This window comes from Hylobates moloch, unplaced genomic scaffold (assembly GCF_009828535.3).
Source record: "Hylobates moloch isolate HMO894 unplaced genomic scaffold, HMol_V3 SCAFFOLD_19, whole genome shotgun sequence".
Classification (NCBI taxonomy): Eukaryota; Metazoa; Chordata; class Mammalia; order Primates; family Hylobatidae; genus Hylobates; species Hylobates moloch.
In genome coordinates, this window is record NW_026652294.1 from 18632446 (window position 1) to 18652974 (window position 20529).

The following is a 20529-nucleotide window of genomic DNA, read 5'->3' on the forward strand; positions in this document are numbered from 1 at the left end:
TCAACTTCCTCCTGTCTCTGTCAGGTCAAGACTCTACCTGCCTGGTAGGTTCTGTGCAAACCATTGCCAGGCAATGGAAGAAGAAAGGGGAGCTGCACCCCTTACTGGAGATGGAACTTCTGTGATGCTTGTCATAGCTCCATATGCCTCACGTTCACCTGGAAACATGGGAGGCATTAGTTAGGCCAGATTAACAGATGTGGGATGCCACATAATGACTTTGCCTTTAAGTGAGACTGCAGTCCAGTGGGAGCAGGCCCCAGACATTGGCCTCCTCAAAACCCTGGGTTACTTTTAGTGTCTTCCAGTTCAGGAACCATGATTTTCAATTTTTTGAAAATAAAAGTACTCCTATCTCCTTTCTTTTTTTTTTTTTTTTTTTTTTTTTGAGACAGAGTCTCGCCCTGTCATCCAGGCTGGAGTGCAATGGTGCAATGGCGGCTCACTGCAACCTCTGCCTCCTGGGTTCAAGTGATTCTCCTGCTTCAGCCTCCTGAGTAACTGGGATTACAGGCATGTGTCACCATGTCCGGCTAATTTTTGCTTTTTTTTTTTTTTTTCTTTTAGTAGAGACGGGGTTTCACCATGTTGGTCAGGCTGGTCTCGCACTCCTGACCTTGTGATCCGCCCGCCTCGGCCTCCCAAAGTGTTGGGATTACAGGCGTGAGCCACTGGGCCTGGCTCCTCCTTTATATTTCTAAGAAAGTTTACCTGAACTTACAAGGTCTCCTAGAAATGGGGATGGGATTGTCCAGGCATTGTCAGCCATCCCCTTGCCTCATCGTGAGGCAGGACTGTTGGGCAAGCAAGAGGGCAGGGACCCCCATCCTCTTGACTGCTAAAGGAAATAAAGACAACAGCATTATTGAGTGCTTCTCCGTGGCAAGAGCTTTGCCTCAATTACCTGATGAGGTTGGATTAACCTCCATTTCAGAAATGAGGGAAGTGAGGCTTGCAGAGGTGGCACGCCCAAGATCAAAGAGTGACTGAGTGGCAGAGCTGAGACTTGAAGCCTAAACTGTCGGCTCCCGTGTTCCTGTCTGCCACGGTGCCGTGTGAGAAGTGGGAACGGTGAGTTCCCTGCTGAGGCTCAGTACGGAGGCAAACCGCTTTCTGCAACACATTCCTATGCTCTGGGACAGCTTCATTGACTTCTGTGCCTCAATTTTCTCATCTGTGGAAGAGTATACTAATAACAATAATAATAATAATAATAGACTAGAGATTGGCCAGGCCCTTGGTGAGGACTCGGTGCGTGCTACCTCTGATAGATACTAATATATAGGTATAGTAGGAACATCAATCATCAATATTGTTTTGACTGTTTTTACCTCTGGTAAAAATTTTGACTGTGGACTGCCCCTTTTTTGTTAATTGATTTGTTAGGTCAATGAAAACACAGCTCTCACAAAATGAGTTTATGTTTTATAACACCAAGCCTACAAACTAACGTCACAGTGGCCCCCGAGGACACGTGACAGAGCTGGGATTTGAACCCAGGCCTGTCTGGCCTCTGTGTCCCCACGCTGTTTCTCCTGGGACCCAGGTGTCTGGCTGGTCCTCAGCTTCCTGTGTTCCTGGTGATTCTGCCCTGGCGGTCACAGTGTCAGTTACACCCACTCGGAGTGGGTTTATGATACAGTTATGAAGGAGCCCAGGCCTCAACACTGGAAAAGACGAAATTGCAGTGTTGTTCAAGGCCAGGAGCCTCTCTGCTCAGTGACTGCCATCAGTCCTCTTCCCTGAGAAGATCGCCTGTATTGTTCAAGATGTTCAGATACAACCTCCCCCAGGAAGCCTTCCCTGATGACATACACACCTCTGTCGAAGGCTCCCAGGTGGGGTGAATAGAGTCTTCCTTTGCTCCCATGGCAGCTTACAGGATCTTTGGCAGCCTTTTCCATGATGTTTTCTTCTTAGCGGTTTGTGTAGCTTGTCTTCACCACTTGCCGTGAGCTCTCGAGGACAGAGGATGTGTCTGTGTTAGAAACATCTGGTTCCCGCTGGGCACGGTGGCTCACGCCTGTAATCCCAGCACTTTGGGAAGCTGAGGCAGGTGGATCATTTGAGGTCAGGAGTTCGAGACCAGCCTGGCCAACATGGTGAGACCCTCTTTCTACTAAAAATACAAAAACATGAACCGGCCATGGTGGTGCGTGCCTGTAATCCCAGCTACTCGGGAGGCTGAGGCATGAGAATTGCTTGAACCCAGGAGACAGAGGTTTCAGTGAGCCAAGATCATGCCACTCCAGCCTGGGTGACAGAGTGAGACCTTGTCTCAAAAAAAAAAAAAAAAAAAGGAACATCTAGTTCCCAAAATCTACTTCTCTTCTACTGAGGACATAGGAATGGTCACCTTCCCTGCCCCTTTCTAGGGCCATGTGGCTCTTTCTGGCCGAAGGGTGGTGAGCAGAAGTGAGTTGCATAAACCCAGTGAAAGCATTTATTTGCGGGTGCAAGAGCTCCTGGGGCTGGCGTGAAGTGCTGGGGGGCAGGACTGAGGAGTGGCACCAAATGCTGCGTAGGAGAGTTCTCCAGATTTGACAGTCAAGGATCCTCATGGCAACATGGAGAGGCCAGGCGTGTCTGCATGGCCATTCTGTGGGTGAGGAGCCTGAGGCTTAGTGAGGTTAATTGCTTGTCCAAGGGATCTTGTGCAAATTCCATGGCTTGTTCTATGGCAATATGCTACCATTTGCTGTTATGATTTCTTCTTGTTGCTGTTAATTGTAGGCTAAGGGTGTGTGTGTGTGTGTGTAGGTGGGTGAGGAGTGGGAGTGAGGAACAGCTAGCCGAGTTGCAGTGCATGGTCCTTTTGCAGAATGGGTGTTAGCAAAGGCTGGCGTGCTTAGTCCAGGTGGTGGCTGCACTCGGCCACCAAGTTAACGGAGGGAAAAACGAGTTAGCTGTTATCTCCTTGCAGATGTCAGTTTTCCTTTAACGTGGAGCTTTGGAGAGAATACCAAGATGGGGCTGTGCTTACTGACCTTTCCCTTGCTGCACAGATGGGAATAAGGGCGATGGAAGAAAAGGAGGAAGAAGAGAGGTATTCGAGGCAGAGGCTGCCTGGGCGATACCACTTCCTTACCCACTCTCAGCCTAAGGGAGCCTTGCCTACCCTGAGATTCAGGGATTAAATCTCTCTAGGGACAGTGCCCAGGAGTGCAGGCTTCACACTCCAAAGACCTTGCTGAGGGTGCATGGATGTAGGGGCGAGGGTCGCGGCTGTGGTGGCAGTGCAGTAGGTCATCAGAAAGGCCTCAGGCTGGCTGTGCGCACGGTGTTCCCCGTGCTGATTCCTGCTTGCGGGCAGATGCACCATTCTAGTTGTTATGGGCAGCTGGAGTGGGGGACTGGCCCAGGAGGGTCAGGGTAGTGGCCTGGTAGTTTGCACGTGTTGGTCTTGCCCCCGCTTTGCCCTGGTGAGCGCTGAAGTCATGTTTTGTGGGCCAGGCATTCTCCTGATCACGGTTGCACGCCCATCCTCAGAAGAGCCCCCTCTGAGGTGCTGATCCCACCACCATCTTCACAGCTCAGGATGCTGAGTGTCAGAGAGTCTGGGTCACTTTCCTCAGGCCATGCTTGCTGCTGAGTAGAGAATCCAGTGTAGAGCCAGGACACTGTGACTCTGGAGTTCCGAACCACTAGGTTTGCTCCTCCAGGCACTTAACTTCTCGGGCCACAACTTTATTTCATATTCTGAAAACAAAGACAGTGGGAGAAACAAATATTTATTTGAACATCTATGGTATGCCAGGTGCTATGAGTTAGACTGTGTACATTATTTTATTTAAGTCTTATTTCAAGCCCTGGGGTTAAGTATCAGCTTCTTGATTTAAAAAATTCAAAAAAGGCCAGGCATTGTGGCTCACGCCTGTAATCCTAACACTTTGGGAAGCCGAAGAAGTAGGATCACTTGAGTCCAGGAGTTCAAGACCAGTCTGGGCAACATAGTGAGACCCTGTCTGTACAAAAAAATTTTTTTTTTAATTTAACAAAAAATTTAAAATTTTTTAATTGTAAAATACACATAAGATTGACCATCTTAAAACTATTTTTGGGTGGACAGTTCAGTAGTGTTAAGTATCTTCACATTGTTGTCATGCAGCCAATCTCCAGAACTGTTTGGATCTTGCAGAACTGAAATTGTGCATCCTTTGAACAAGAACTCCCTATTCTCCCCTCCTCCCAGCCCCTGGCAAGCAGCATTCTCTATGGGTTTGAGTCCTCCAGGTACTTTATATGAGTGGAATGATACAGTATTTGTTGTTTTGTGACTGGTGTATTTCACTTAGCATGAGGTCTTCAAAGTTTACATCACGTGTAGCGTGTCAATGATATTTCCTTCTCTGTATGTATGTGCCACATAGCACCTTGGTTTGCCCGTTTATCTGTTGCTGGACACGTCTTTGATGAACCATACATATCATAATGGGTTGCTTCCAGCTCTTGACCACATTTTGTTGATTTTGTTAATCACTCAAGACCAAGAAAGCATACCTGGATTTAAGCCCCAGTCTCTGTTTGATACCTGACTTCTGACTGTTTTTTACTTCCAAGGATCCTCCAGCTTTAGGAGTGGAGAAGAATTTTATACTAATGTGGCCTTTGTTAAGCCTGAAACTGCTTTGGGCCTGTTGAAAACTCCCTTTTATTTTCTGAGTCCCTACTCAGACAGCACTTCTTCCAGAAGCCTGGTGGGGACCCAGTTTATACCGCCAGAGGCCACAATGTAAGGTGAAGGCTTTTTGTTTGTATCTGTTGGGTGCCCATTATTTTCCTAGTGTCATTTCTTCATCTGCTGAACCTTTTCCCAAAGCTCGTGTGTTTGTTTCCATCTTTTAAAAATGACTATGATGAGATGTCATTCTGAAATTAGGAAGTACAGTAATACAACATTATTATCATGATACAGGTTTGCACTTATAAGGTGAGCTCCCTTGGGGGTAGTCATTTTTTATTTTTTTTAATTATACTTTAAGTTCTGGGGTACATGTGCAGAACGTGCAGTTTTGTTACATAGGTATACATGTGCCATGGTGGTTTGCTGCTCCCATCAACCCATCATCTACATTAGGTATTTGTCCTAATGTTATCCCTCCCCTAGCCCCCCACCCCCCACAGGCCCCAGTGTGTGATGTTCCCCTCCCTGTGTCCATGTGTTCTCATTGTTCAACTCCCACCTATGAGTGAGAAGATGCGGTGTTTGGTTTTCTGATCTTGTGTTAGTTTGCTGAGGATGATGGTTTCCAGCTTCACCCATGTCCCTGCAAAAGACATGAACTCATCCTTTTTTATGGCTGCATAGTATTCTGTGGTGTATATGTGCCACATTTTCTTTATCTAGTTTATCATTGGCATTTGGATTGGTTCCAAGTCTTTGCTATTGTGAATAGTGCTGCAAGAAACATACGTGTGCATGTGTCTTTATAGTAGAATAATTTATAACCCTTTGGGTATGTACCCAGTAATGGTGAGAGACAGGACTAGCTGGATTTCCTAGGCCAACTAAGAATCCCTAAGCCTAGGTGGGAAGGTGACCGCATCCACTTTTAAACACGGGGCTTGCATCTTAGCTCACACCCAACCAATCAGGTAGTAAAGAGAGCTCACTAAAATGCTAATTAGGCAAAAACAGGAAGTAAAGAACTAGCCAGTCATCTGTCGCCTGAGAGCACAGCAGGAAGGACAATGATTGGGATATAAACCCAGGCATTCGAGCTAGCAACGGCTACCCTCTTTGGGTCCCCTCCCTTTGTATGGGAGCTCTATTTTCACTCCGTTAAATCTTGCAATCGCACTCTCTTCTGGTCTCTGTTTGTTATGGCTCGAGCTGAGCTTTTGCTCGCTGTCCACCACTGCTGTTTGCCGCAGTCACAGACCCGCCGCTGACTTCCATCCCTCTGGATCCGGCAGGGTGTCCACTGTGCTCCTGATCCAGCGAGGCGCCCATTGCTGCTCCCGATCGGGCTAAAGGCTTGCCATTGTTCCTGCACAGCTACGTGCCCAGGTTCGTCTTAATCGAGTTGAACACTAGTCACTGGGCTGCAGGTTCTCTTCTGTGACCCACGGTTTCTAATAGAGCTATAACACTCACCGCATGGCCCAAGATTCCATTCCTTGGAATCTGTGAGGCCAAGAACCCCAGGTCAGAGAACACAAGGCTTGCCACTATCTTGGAAGCGACCCGCCGCCATTTTGGAAGTGGCCTGCCACCATCTTGGGAGTTCTTTGAGCAAGGAACCCCGGTAACAATGGGATCGCTGGGTCAAATGGTATTTTCTAGATCCTTGAGGAATCGCCACACTGTCTTCCACAATGGTTGAACTAATTTACACTCCCACCAACAGTGTAAAAGCGTTCCTATTTCTCCACTTCCTCTCCAGCATCTGTTGTTTCCTGGAGGCTAGTCATTTTTTCTCAAGCCCAGGTCCGAAGCAGATAACTGCCCTGGGTGTGCAGTAATATGGTTTATGGTGTCAAAGGCGAGATCTCTTGTGTGATAGGCCAGAGATTCTCTCTGATGCACTCGATTATCATTTTCTATTTAAAATAGGCATTTTGTTTATCTAGGAGAGCACTAATTACTAATTACTAACATTTACCGATAAACAACTATAAGAAATAGTAAGTGTTTTGTTAGTATGTTTCCTTGAAAACTTACTGCAAGTGAACATGTAATTTAACTTGGCCTTTTTCTGATTGCATCGTTTCTTGCTGTTGCATGTCCAGTGGGAGTATTTATTGAATTCTTGCCCTTTGGGACTTCCCAGCTGTCTGGGTATCAAAAGCTCCCAGTGGATTTTTTTTCTCCTGCCCTTGAGGGGAGTCTGTTTCTTTTGGCTTCCAGCTTAGAATAAAAGAGCCACTAGTCTGTCTGCCCCATGAACCTTCACTTAAAGATGTTCTTTTAGGCCGGGCGCGGTGGTTCACTGCTATAATCCCAACACTTCTGGGAGGCTGAGAAGGGCAGATCCCTTAAGGCCAGGAGTTCGAGACCAGTCTGGCTAACATGGCAAAACCTCGTCTCTACTAAAAATACAAAAATTAGCTGAGCCTGTAATCCCAGCTACTGGGGAGACTGAGGCACAAGAATCACTTGAATCCAGAAGGCAGGGGTTGCAGTGAACTGAGATCACGCCACTGCATTCCAGCCTGGGCAACAGAGCGAGACTCTGTCTCAAAAAAAGAAAAAATAAGTTATTTTAGCTTTTTCTGCTTGCTCTTGGAAAAACAAAAATTAGGGAGCGGCGGGGAGACAGAAAAGGATAATGACAGACAGGTTCATCTGACAGCTAACCTTAAAGGGGCCTTGTCTATTTTTCAGAACCTACATTAAGAAACACATTCAGATGCATCAGCCGTTTGTAGAGCACCTGTCGTGAGCCAGGTAAGAGGTGTAGCGTTTTCAAAGCTGTTGCATTAAATCCTCACAGAAACCTTTGCAAGTTGCCGTTTTTCAGCAGGGAGATCTGTGCTGAAGTAAGCTACCTCACTGGGCTCACACGGCTAAAAGTAGAAGCACCAGCCTAGGGCTTGGCGTTGTCCGCCTCTTTAGTTTAGGGCTGTAATCTGGTTCTTTCACCAAAGAAGACACAGTGGCTGCCTCACAGGGACCTGGAAACGGTGTCTAATTCCCAGTTCTGGTGGGATTTCCCATGTGTCTTACTCTCTTGGCTGATGATCAGTAGTAGATCTATTTATCACTCCTAGGAGCTGCACCTTGAGTCTTCATTTCAGCCTCTTCATACGGACCTCACTGAGGCTCTGAGGGGGAAGTGACTGCTTAGACCCACCACCCACCCACCCAGCTTGTTCCATCAGGAATGGTTCTGACCTTCTTCCGTGGAGAGGCATGTGGTTGTCTGGGTGGAGAACATTTCCAGAGGAGCATGGCCCCCTGAGAACTGGTCTGGGTATGGCCACAGTTCACTCTGGTTGGATTCTGCACGTGAAACATTTTGGAATCTTTTCAGTGGAAGTTTGGCTCTTGGATGGCTCTCTTCTGCTGTCCCCTAAACCCCCTATTCCTACTGAGATCAGAGACCATTTGTTGTGCATAGTCATCACCCAGGTGCCAGCGTAGGGCTGGGTGCCCGGTAAGCCTCCAATAAACAGCACAGAAGTGCGGGGTGCGTCTCAGGATGCCAAGACTTGATCCCGACTCCATCATTTATTATTCCTGTTCTCTTAACCTTTTAAGCTTCAGTTTCTTTGTCATAATAAAAAGGGGGCATGTGAAGAGATGAAAGTAGTCCTTCATGGTTTTGCTGTAAGGACTCACTGAGCAAAAAATGTGTAATGAGGGCAGGTATGGGCTTTATTAATTTTTGTATCCTGAGGTTGATATTCACTACATAATCATCAGAATGATGATGAAAAAGTAAGGAACCCCCCCACTCTAAGTTTCATTTGCTCCACTTTGAAAACTAAGATACTGGTGTTAATCTGTGGTTCCTGGGGGCAGAGGGCTGCTCATCAGAAATTCCTTGAGGGCCTTTCCCAGAAGCACAGGACCAAGCCCCGCCCCTGAAATTCTGATTCCTGCCATCTTGGCTGGAGTGTGGCACGTGGGTTCTGAAACATGTGTCCTGGGGATTGTGCCACACAGCCCTGGTGAGGCGTGATGGGCCCTGACGTCTCTCGCCTGATCTTTGGGCAGGTTGGGGGCACATGGAGTGGCTCGTAAATGGTTAGGGTTCTGACAGTTCTGACAGTTTCCCACTCCACCCCTCTACCTCCCACCCATTCTTCAAGGTCCACTTTATTTTTATTTATTTATTTTTTTTGAGACGGAGTCCCGCTCTCTCGCCCAGGCTGGAGTGCGGTGGTGCGATCTCGGCTCACTGCAAGCTCCACCTCCCGGGTTCACGCCATTCTCCTGCCTCAGCCTCCCGAGTAGCTGGGACTGCAGGTACCTGCCACCACACCCGGCTAATTTTTTTGTATTTTTAGTAGAGACAGGGTTTCACCATGTTAGCCAGGATGGTCTCGATCTCCTGACCTCGTGATCCGCCCATCTCGGCCTCCCAAAGTGCTGGGATTACAGGCGTGAGCCACCGCTCCCGGCCTAAGGCCCACTTTGTACGCCACCTTCTCCAGAATGACTACCCGGGCCTCCTGAGCTGGAAAGTGCTCTCTCTCTCTCTGCTGAATGCCTTGTGGTCCTGCCTCTGGGGTTTTGTAATGCTGCAATCAGCCATAAGCTTGTGAAGGGCACAGCCTCGCTGTGCAACATGACACCCCACAGCACCTTCCCCGGGCTCTTGCATCCAGTTGGCATATCATATATATTTACATATGTCACCGATACATTTATGAATAACTGTTTCAACAGCTAACTCTTTGGTTTTATAAATCACAACTGCATCTCCCAAGATTCCTTCTGTTTCTCTTCAGACCAGTAACACAGAATGTCTTTGCTAAATTGGACCTTTTTTTTTTTTTTTAAATAAACTGGAGATACTTGGGGAGAAAAAAGTGATGTACTCTTCTGTTGTAATTAGCTGTGATGATTAGACTATCTTTTCCATTATGTTTTATTTTTACTTGCTTTGGAGTTTATCAAGTGGCCTCTTTTCTATGAAGGTTACCCTTCAAGGGAGTCAGGGAGCTTGATTAGAACACTGGGAGATTTACCTTGTACTTTTTAAAAATAAGACTCATGATGGAGAAGGCTGATGTGAGCCGATGGTGAAAGGTCAGCCTGGAGCTATAAAAAGGGGTCTCTGAGCTGAGAAACTGAAACCGATGGTCCCAGACCAAGATTTTTTTTTCTGCCATCAACTGCTGAAGTAATTAATAGTCACTTTTATTTTAGAATTTGTTTTATATTTAACAAAGCAGCCTTTCATGGCTTCTCTTCATGCCCAGGGCAAGGTCCTTTCTTTTTTTTTTTTCCCCTTAAGTTCATTTATAATTACATTGATCAACTCTGACTTTGTGATATGCCAAGTCCTTGAATGTGATACTCATTTGATTTCATGTTTTTGATGCAAATGGATCTTGGAATCCATTCTAGAGTGCTTTGGTAGATTTCTTAATCCACAATAGGCAATTTATCTTGTTCAGTCTCTACAAGGACTGTCTGGTATGGCCGGTCTGGGCATCTGGCTGGCCACGAGCCTGCCCAGTAGGGACTCAGTTGCGACCTGCTGAGAGCAGTTTCACTTTCGCATTTGCTTCCTCTTGTCCACAGCTGAACTGAGAGGTGTTCTTGGGGATCCCTAGAGTATTGAGAACAAAGAGCAGAAGGAAGAGCTTGCATCCTTCTATTTTCCATCATTCAGTGAATATTTAGTGCCTGCCCCAAGGCAGGTTCTGAGGATCCAGCAGACGGCACAACAGGCAGACACGTCCTTGTGGACGTGCTCTGGCACCAAGCTGTTTCCAACTCAGCACATGTGGGAAAGGAACTGGCACTTTTTCATATCCTTGCTATCTTCGGCATATGTGGGCATACTTATTTAAGCCTCACAACTCTCTGTGAAGTAGGTATTATTAAGGGTTATGTAGGCCACATATATCTGTGAACATCATACTGGTGTGTGGTGTTTTGCATAATAGAGCTATGAAATTATGCAGCTGGGGTTTGAAAATAAACTCTGCCTTTTGCCATTTAAATGTTGAACAAGGGACTTAAATGCTCACAGCCTCCTCCTCTTCCCCTGTTTCGAATGAGGCTAAAGGTTGGACCTCTCAGGATCATTTGGTAGTTAACACTTTGCAGGTTGGCATGGATACACGCAGGTATTGTAAACCTGTGTGTGCTTGGAAAGCAGCGGCCGTTTCTGCCTGTGATTCTGGAGTTACCTGTGGATTTGATCCTATACAGAATGCTCTTATATCCTGTTCATTGTAGGGAAGGAAGCTTTTGGCGGGGAATCTGGAGACCCACGTTCCACCTGGTTCTATCATCAAATTGTGTGGTCTCGTGCAAGTTCCTAGACCTCTCTAGTTCTCAGTTGTCGCATATCTGAAATGAGACGATGGTGCTGATTTCCCTTTGGATTAATTTCTCCTTGGATTAATTTCTCTTTGGTGGCTTTGTTTGGGCCCCTACTTCATTTCCATCAAGACTTTCTCATGTTTAAATTTCATATGGTAGAGGGCTTGCCTGGCTGCCTCATTGATCGCTGTGAACCTCGCCTGGCATTCCCAACCCTCTTTACCCTGTTCTGTTTTTTATTTATTTTCATAGCACTTATCACTTTCTTTCTTTTCTTTCTTTTTTTTTTTTTGGAGACGGAGTCTTGCTCTGTTGCCCACGCTGGAGTGCAGTGGCGCAATCTCCACTCACTGTAACCTCCGCCTCCCAGGTTCAAGCAATTCTCCTGCCTCAGCCTCCCAAGTAGCTGGGACTACAGGTATACACTGCCACACCCGGTTAATTTTTTGTATATATATATTTTTAGTAGAGACGGGGTTTCACTGTGTTGTGTTGCCCAGGCTGGTCTCGAACTCCTGAGCTCAGGCAATCTGCCCACCTTGGCCTCCGAAAGTGCTAGGATTACAAGTGTGAGCCACCGTGCCCAGCCTTCATTGTACTTACCACTTTCTAACAGACTGTATACAGTTTTTTAAATTTATTGTGTTTATTTTTATAAACAAAAAACACATGTTACCTTTAATGGAATATAACCTAATTAAGGGGCGAAATCTTTATCGATCTTATGTCCAGACCACCTTGAAGCCATAAAGGGCTGCTCAGGAGGCTTTGTTAAATATAAAACAAATTCTGAAATAAAAGTGACTGTTAATTACTTCCGCAGTTGATGGCAGGAAAAAAAAAATCTTGGTCTGGGAGCATGGGTTTCAGTTTCTCAGCTCAGAGGCCTCTTTTTGTAGCTCCAGGGCTGACCTTTCAACGTCGGCTCACATCAGCCTTCTCCATCATGAGTCTTATTTTTAAAAAGTACAAAGTAAATACCACAAACAGGTATTGTGACTTGTGGAACAAGTTGTCAAGAAAATTACAGAGAATAGTTCCTTCTGCTGCTCTCTGCTTAGAGCCAGCCTGGCTCTAATAGCTAGGGCCCTTGTATGCTCTCTTCTTGGGCATAAAGAGTTTCACAGAATACAATATAGAGTGATGGAGTCACTCTATATTGGTGATAGAACAAGACAAAAACAAGACCACTCAATCATCAACACTGAGCACAGATAAAAGCAAGATCACTGCAAGGCACAAAAATGACCAAACATTCCCCAGTCTCAGCTCACACGAATGCTTCTTTACCAATTGTGGCTTTAGCCTCATTCTGTTCCTCCTCCCTCTTATATAAAAATTAGGAAGCTACGTCATCATAAAATTTCTGCCCTGTTGACAGCACCCAATTCAGAGCAAAACTACATTTCCCTGAGCCTACCCCTAAATCACTGAACATAGTCCAAATTGTATAATGAGCTCCTCCTGACATCCTCTTGCTGAGATCTCTGAAATTCTGCCTGGTGTAGTGTCCACCTTGTTGCAGTGAACCAATGAGCCCAACTTCGTTTGACCACAGGTATGTTCCTGGTAGTCTTTAACTGGAGCCGGTGGCATAGTCGCTTGGTGAATAAAACCTTGTTCTAGGCATGACTGTAGAAATGTGTAGGTTATTTTACAGCTGAATGGTATTGAATAGACGCATACACAGTTTAATTGGAGAGCTGAGTCACTTGAAAATTGTGGAAACAGAGCAGGATGTGACAGAAGGCAGAAATGCAAAGGTTGGGTAAGTGTGCCTCAAAGTAAGTGACTTGAGAGAAGGAGAAAGCCCAGAAGGCTGGGTGGTAGAGAGAAGGTAGGTAGGGCTGAAAGACACAGTGGGGTGTTGAGTAAATCGCTTGTTTAGGAGTCAAGAGACCCAAGGTCTTATCCTGGATTTACTGCATATGAGCTGTTAACAAGTCCAATTGTTAGGTTTTTCATTTGTAAAAAACAGGGTCAGTAATCTCTCCTCCTTATCTCACATGGTAGTTAACTTGTGTGAAACACCTTATAAAGTGTCTTGTGCTGGAAAAGTGTAAGGCCTGGCTCTAATCATGGAGATAATTAAAACACATGCAGTTTCAAGGTGTTTCACCCTTAAGCCAGGTGCCAAATGATCCCTCTCTGTCTTCCACCACCCAAACTTTAGAAATGAGGGTTGCCATAGGAACCTTGTCATTATCATTCAGCAGCTATAGACTTGCTTAGGTGGTGTCTTTTTTTTAAGACCAGTTAGGTTACTTATAGGGTCTTGGGAGCAGGAGTGTGGTGGGAGGGGCATAAGAGAGAGGCAGGGATAGAGTTAGAATAAGGGGGGAGCCAGCAAAACCCTTCCTCCATCAGATGAGGGGCCTAGGATCCAGCTGCTACCTTTACGCCCTCTGCCCTATCCCCCTCCACTCTGAGTCAGACTTGGTTGTTCAAGGATTTAAATGGGAAAATGTGTTAGCCAGATTATCCTTCCAAATAAGGTTATAAAGTCTACTGTATTAAAGAGGGGAAGATTTCCTTCTGTGGAATTTCAGATCTTGATAATAATAATGGTAATAGTAATGATACGACTGTCTGTCATTTATTAGGTGTTTGTTATATGCCGGACACTGGATTCAGCATTTGTGGGTGTTGCTTCATTTAGTACTTGCAATAAATTCATTGTTATCCTTCTTTGCAAATGAGGAAGTGGAAACATAGAGGTTAAATTACCCACCCACAGTCACCAGCCAGCTGGCCTCACAGGCCAGAGTTGAACTAAGTCCTTCTGACCTCAAATGCGGAAGACTTAAGACTCCATTCCCTGGTTTCCTTGCAGATAATCCTAGGATATGAGAGCTATTATCTAGAACACTTGTCTTTTAGATGGGAAAATGGGGGTTAGAAGAGGTGAAATCCCTGTTTGAAGGCCATGTTACTGCTGCTGCTGGTGGTAGGGCCTGGGTGTGGCCCGAGATCTTCTGATCCTCAGTCCACAGAGTGAACAGGACTTTTTTCCTGGTGGGTTTAAATATGAGTGGTTGTGGTCACTGGCAGTTTCTGCAACAGAAGTATGGTCTTCCTTTTACTTTTCTGTAGAAAAGGCCCTCAAGCTACAGAACCAGATCATTGCACCCCCACCCCCTACCAGCCATCCGACCCTGGGCTCCTTCTTTAATCTCTCTGTCCCTTTGTATTTCCTCGTATGGAAAACTGGGATAACAACTGTACCTATACCTTAGTATTGTAATAAGAACTAAAGGAGTCCGGGCGCAGTGGCTCACGCCTGTAATCCTAGTACTTTGGGAGGCAGAGGCGGGTGGATCGCCTGAGGTCAGGAGTTTGAGACCAGCCTGGCCAACATGGTGAAACCCCATCTCTATTTAAAATACAAAAAAATTAGCTGGGCATGGTGGTGCTCATCTGTGATCCCAGCTTCTTGGAAGGCTGTGGCAGGAGAATTGCTTGAACCTGGAGGCGGAGGTTGCAATGAGCCAAGATCACACCACTGCACTCTGGCCTGGACAACAGAGTGAGACTCTGTCTCAAAAAAAAAAAAAAAAAACAAAAAAAAAAAAAAAAAAAAAAAAAAGAACTAAAGGTATTAATATGTTGGAAACTCGTAGCCTGGTGTCTAGTACCCAGTAGGTTATGAGTGAGTACTGCCTGTTAATAATGTATCGCATCTCTCGTTTGAAGGATGTAGTCCTAATTTGAGTTTTTTTCAGTAGACCGGAGCTCCTGCCCTCACCCTGTAGCATTCGTATCCTCTGAGATACATGGATACTGTTGAAGTTATGGTGAAGATGATGGGGTGCCGGGAGGTGGAGTGGAGAGGGATTGACTGATGAAAAAACATTAGCTTGCTAAGGACACCCAGGTGGTTGAGATGTTCTGTGAAGTGGGCCTTTGTGTCTGCTGGACCTGAAGTTGAGGGGACAGGTTTCTTTTGATGCAGCGTCTTATCCTGGGGTGACGCTGGGAGGCAAAAGCATTAACTATTGATGAGACTGATGACACTCATTCCTAGACCAGAAATGGTGCAAGAACAGAGAGGATTTATCCTGCTCTTCTTTTTCTACACAGTCCCTGTGTCAGAGAAGGTGTCTGCTGAGTGGACAGGCCAAGAACTGTTCTCTGGGACTGAGTGCAGATGAAGTAGGGGGTGTAAACCCATGAAGAACAATGAAGCAGAGGGAGTGAAGCAGGACAGGCTGGGGTGGAGGAGAAAGAATTTGCCTTTATTGTGCAATTAGCCTTTTCAATTCTTTAAAAGCTTTAGGAGATAGTGAATATGGCCCTCCAATCTACAGACCCAAAGAGGCATCTCAGGAAAGTGATTTGCCCAGGGGGACAGATCAAGGACCTGACCCCAGGTCCCTCTCTCTGCCTCAGAGGCCCTCTGGGATCCATTGAAGGGATTTGTCTTGAGTAATTAACTGAATACTGGTTTATTCAGAATGAGGGATCTTCGATTGGGGGATAGGCATGCCTTTGGTGAAACCACTGAGGTTTCTGGGCCCAGTGTCTGGCAGTGTGCAAGGAGCGTGGGGCATCTTTGTCACAATGTGACTTCAGGAGGAGCCCTCCTTCCCTTCCTGAGTAAGGCAGGATTTGAGTCAGGCTGGGGTGGGCTCCTGGTGTGGGGACAGGTTATTGTGGGTGCTAGAGGGAATGACTTTTACTCTGAGTCATTCAGTGGCCTGCGGGGCTGCAGGACTGAGGGTGGAGAGAGAAATAGAGGTGCTGGCCAAAGACTCTCAGTGCCTGCCCTTTCTTACCCCTAGGGCCCATGAGCCTGGTTTAAAAACCATTTATCCACCACCTTGTTTTCATTCTCACACACTGAGTCCTTTAGATGTAAGCATGTTGGTAAGGAAGACTGTTGCAGTGGCTGAGATGTGCTGGGCGAAAGATTTTCCTTTTTTTTTTTTTTTTTTTTGAGACGGAGTCTCGCTCTGTCGCCCAGGCTGGAGTGCAGTGGCGCGGTCTCGGCTCACTGCAAGCTCCGCCTCCTGGGTTCACGCCAATTCTCCTGCCTCAGCCTCCAGAGTAGCTGGGACTACAGGTGCCCGCCACCACGCCTGGCTAACTTTTTTGTGTTTTTAGTAGAGACGGGGTTTCACCGTGTTAGCCAGGATGGTCTCGATCTCCTGACCTCGTGATCCGCCCGCCTCAGCCTCCCAAAGTGCTGCAATTACAGGCGTGAGCCACCTCGCCCGGCCAAGATTTTCAACTAGTCTTTTCCTAATAAGCACCTACTTGTTTATATTCCGAGCTTTCACAGCAGCATTCTAGAAAAAAAAAATACGGAGGACTCAAAAAAAATACGCCGCCTATTTTAGTTTTGATTGCTCACGTCTCTGGCTTCTTTCATGGAACTATTAATTGACTATAGGGAGTAGCTGCTTTTCGCACAATAAGCTCCTAGTCATGAAGCAAAATGGTGACATTGATCATTTTGAGGTCCCTCAGACTCTGGCAATGTTGAAACAGGCTGTCAGTTTTTGTTTTTTTTTTTGTAACCACCAGTTAGCATGAGTGGGGGTGGCAGAAATTACTGGTTTGATTTTTGATCAGGGGCTATGGCTTATACTTAAGCTATTTGGAGGGAGGAGAAAGCGTGAATGAGCGAGTTAAGGCAGTAAAAAGATGGAGCCATGCTGGGTTTTTAGGCAGTTGTTTCAAAAACAACACAAAGTGAGAAATGGTGAAAACCAGGAACTGTTTGGCTTTTTCTAGTTTACAATGAGAGAAGAAAGATGTTTGGGGAATTTTAGAAGACTTGAGTCTATCGCTTAGTACATCTGGTGGAGTCCTTGTACAGGTCAGTTCACAGTATACCACTGCTTAGAAGTGGACTGGATTTAATGGGGCTGGCTATTTATTCAGCAACGACTTATTATTCACCTTCTATGTATAAAGCATTACTCTGAATAAATGTCTTCTGAATTGTTAGAATCTAAACTATACTCAATATTGTTACCATGTGAAGCATGTCTTATGGAATTATGATTTTTTAAAAAACTATTACTCCAGTGTCATTAAACGAAAAGTTTCAGAACAATGGTAGTTGAATGCAGTTTGGGTAAAACTGTGAATATCTAATGTTCTATATTTGTGTATGCGTGAAACATTTTGGAAGATGGATAAGACGCTGTAAAATAATCAGTCTAATAAAGTCAGTGTTTTAATCCACGGTTGCCAGCATCACAAAAGAGAAACATCCAGATGTCATGTGCTTCTCAATGGAACTTGGATCTGATCAAGACCCTAGATCTAGCTGTGAAGTCACAGGAAATATACGGAGAGCAGAGACGTAGGTTAAATTACAAACAGAGATGCTGTCATGAAAATTCAGACAGCGGAAAACTCTATAGAAAAACAACTCTGTTCTTCACCAAGGAAACTGTAAGGGGGAAAATTTGATGGCGCCGGTGGCTTGTGGATGTTAGATGAAGTTAAGGAATTAATGTTCTTTTCTTAGTGTGGTAATGAAATTGAGATTTAAAAATAAAGATTTTGAAACCCTTAGGACCAAGACGATAGTACATTGGGGACTTGCTTCAAAGTAATCGCGGGGTGGGGAGAGAGGGAGTCATGGGAATGAGTAGGGTAGAGAGGAAACAAGACTGTAATTATCATGACTTGATAATTACTGATATTGGGTCATAGATATATAGGGACTCTCTTTTTTTAAATGTTTTTTTTAACATTTTTCATAATACAAACGTTAAATGAAATAATGATTTAGTCTATTTCTTAGCCATTTCCTAAAGATAGGCATTATAAGGTCCGTTATAGTCCAGGCGCGGTGGCTCACACTTGTAATTCCAGCACCTTGGGAGGCCGAGGTGGGTAGATGATTGAGGTTGGGAGTTCGAGACCAGCCTGACCAACATGGAGAAACCCCGTCTCTACTAAAAATACAAAATTAGCCGGGCATGGTGGCGCATGCCTGTAATCTCAGCTACTCAGGAGGCTGAGGCAGGAGAATTGCCTGAACCTGGGAGGCAGAGGTTGCGGTGAGCCGAGATCGTGCCATTACACTCCAGCCTGGGCAACAAGAGTGAAACTCTGTCTCAAAAAATAAAAATAAATAAGTAAATAAATAAAATCCATTATAAGTCCCATCCTGGAATTTTTCAACTTGATGTGATGCTAGAAAGATGATCTAGTTCCCTAACATCATTCCATGAACTTCTAGGATTCTGGGTTTCCCAGGGGCTGGAGGAGGTAAGGGAGAGAGACTCAGGTAAGTGGGACTTTAGAATCCTGTAAATACACTTCAATCACAGATGGATCACCTGTATGTCTTAGATCTTTGCATTTCCCGGAAGATTTTGTTGGGGACAAAAAGGGGGCTTGTTATTTATAGAAAGAAAAGTTTGAGGCCAGGCGCAGTAGCTCACGTCTGTAATCCCAGCACTTTGGGAGGCCGAGGCGGGTGGATCACGAGGTCAGGAGTTCAAGACCAGCCTAACCAACATGGAGAAACCCCGTCTATTAAAAATACAACATTAGCCGGGCATGGTGGTGCATGCCTGTAATCCCAGCCACTCAGGAGGCTGAGGCAGGAGAATCGCTTGAGCCCAGGAGGCAGAGGTTGCAGTGAGCCGAGATTGCGCCATTGTGCTCCAGCCTGGGCAACAAGAGCCAAACTCCGTCTCAAAAAAAAAAAAAAAAAACTAAAAAAAAAAAACAAAAAAAAAACAAAAAAAAACAAAAACAGTTTGGAAACCACGCTCTTGTTTTATAAACAAGGAAACCAAAGCACGCAGAGGGGAGGTGATATACCCAAGTTCACACGGCAGGCAAGTCGCCAATCCCCAGACCCCATGGCAACTGTTCTTATGCTCTTCAGTCATGCCGGTCCCCAGTCATTACCCTTTAGACCTCTTGCACAGGAGCCCCAAGGAAGATAGGTCACCTGCATTCCAGCTTCCAGTGCTGCCTGATCCTCCTAAGTGGAAGCTGTGCTGAAATTGAAATCACTTTCTGCGTTCAAAGCACCGAAAGGAGAGCCCCATTGGAGAGGCACTTACTGCATGCTCCCAGCTCCCAGCTTGCTCTTGACTAAACTCCCTGTGCCAGGGAGCATTATAGCAGGAGGAAGACATTGAATCTGGGAAACAAACAGTCTCACTGGGACTCTTCCTGGGCTAGAAAGCCTGTATGTTGAACGCTTAATCATTTTTAATGCTTGTTTTTATCTGCTCTCATCTTTATTTGCCCTCAATAAAACCAAGAAACCTTGGAAGACCTCAAGAGGTATCTGTCTTTCGGGTTAGGGACATTGTGGAACACAGTTAGAATCTAGGGTTGCAAGTCTTGTCTGTAAATTGGAGGGTTTTCTTTTTTTTTTGAGACGGAGTTTCGCTTTTGTCGCCCAGGCTGGAGTGCAGTGGCGCCATCTCGGCTCACTGCAACCTCCGCCTCCCAGGTTCAAGCGATTCTCCTGCCTCAGCCTCCTGAGTAGCTGGGGTTACAGGTTCCTGCCACCATGCCCAGCTAATTTTTTATGTTTTTAGTAGAGATGGGGTTTTACCGTGTTGGGCAGCCTGGTCTCGAACTGCTGACCTCAGGTGATCCTCCTATGTTGGCCTCCTAGGAAAGAAAGGAGATGAGTAAACTAGAAGTGGGAGGAAGGGCGCCGGGAACAGACTGTGGGAACTGAGTTGTATGTATATTCTCTTATGGCCATTTTAGACCATTGGCCTTTAAACTTCTTTTACTGCACTCAAACCTGCAGGATAAGGCTTGTTTTCATCGGTAACATTTTAGTAGAGGTTTGACCAGGTTGTGGGTACAGGGAGGGCTTGGGGCAGGGGTGGGGCCTCTGGAAAGGATGGTGGTGGGACCACTAGAGGGTTTGAGTACAGTTTGAATAAACCCCCATATGCATTTTGGATCTTCCTGCATCCACTATTTCCCTGTCTACGTCTGTTGAGACCTCTTTAATTTTTTATTTTTATTTCTATTTATTTATTTTTTTTTGAGAGGGAGTCTCGCTCTATCCCTCAGGCTAGAGTGCAGTGGCGCGATCTTGGCTCACTGCAAACTCCGTCTCCTGGGGTCAGGCGATTTTCCTGCCTCAGCCTCCCGAGTAGCTGGGATTACAGGCATGCACTACCACGCCCAGCTAATTTTTTGTATTTTTAGTAGAGATGGGGTTTCACTATGTTGGCCAGGCTGGTCTGGAACTCCTGACCTCAAGTGATCCACCCACCTCGGTCTCTCAAAGTGCTGGGATTACAGGCATGAGCCACTGAGCCCAGCTGAGACATCTTTTTAGTTTCCTAGTTTGACCTTTAGAGCAAGGCCATTTAGCATTATGGGGAATACTTAGAATTGAGTTCAGGGCTGGCATCCATCCACTGGAGGCATCATTAGTCATTTTAATTTTTAATGAGTACGCACTGTATGCTGTGTTGCCGGGTTTCGGGGATGGCTAAGATCTAGTCTATACTTAAAAGTGCACAGTCTAATAATATAATGAAAAACAATACATAAGCGGTTAATGTTATGGCATTTTTGCTCCTTGCCAGGTACCAGGTAAATGTTCTGCTTGTGTTTGGACATTTACT

General features: G+C 45.7%; 1 protein-coding gene across 3 annotated transcripts in view; it reads left to right on the forward strand.

Moving 5' to 3' along the window:
* The window catches only part of LARGE1 (LARGE xylosyl- and glucuronyltransferase 1), a 640944-nt gene that overhangs the window by 58533 nt on the left and 561882 nt on the right, over positions 1 to 20529 (forward strand). The window contains exons 1-2 of one of the 3 annotated variants that reach the window (XM_032139622.2): positions 5854 to 6010; positions 7328 to 7390. The exons of the other annotated variants lie outside the window; for them this stretch is intronic. The gene's annotated coding sequence lies outside the window, so the exon portion shown is untranslated. Of the gene's footprint in view, positions 1 to 5853; positions 6011 to 7327; positions 7391 to 20529 lie in introns of those variants that run through there. 3 annotated transcript variants of the gene reach the window in all.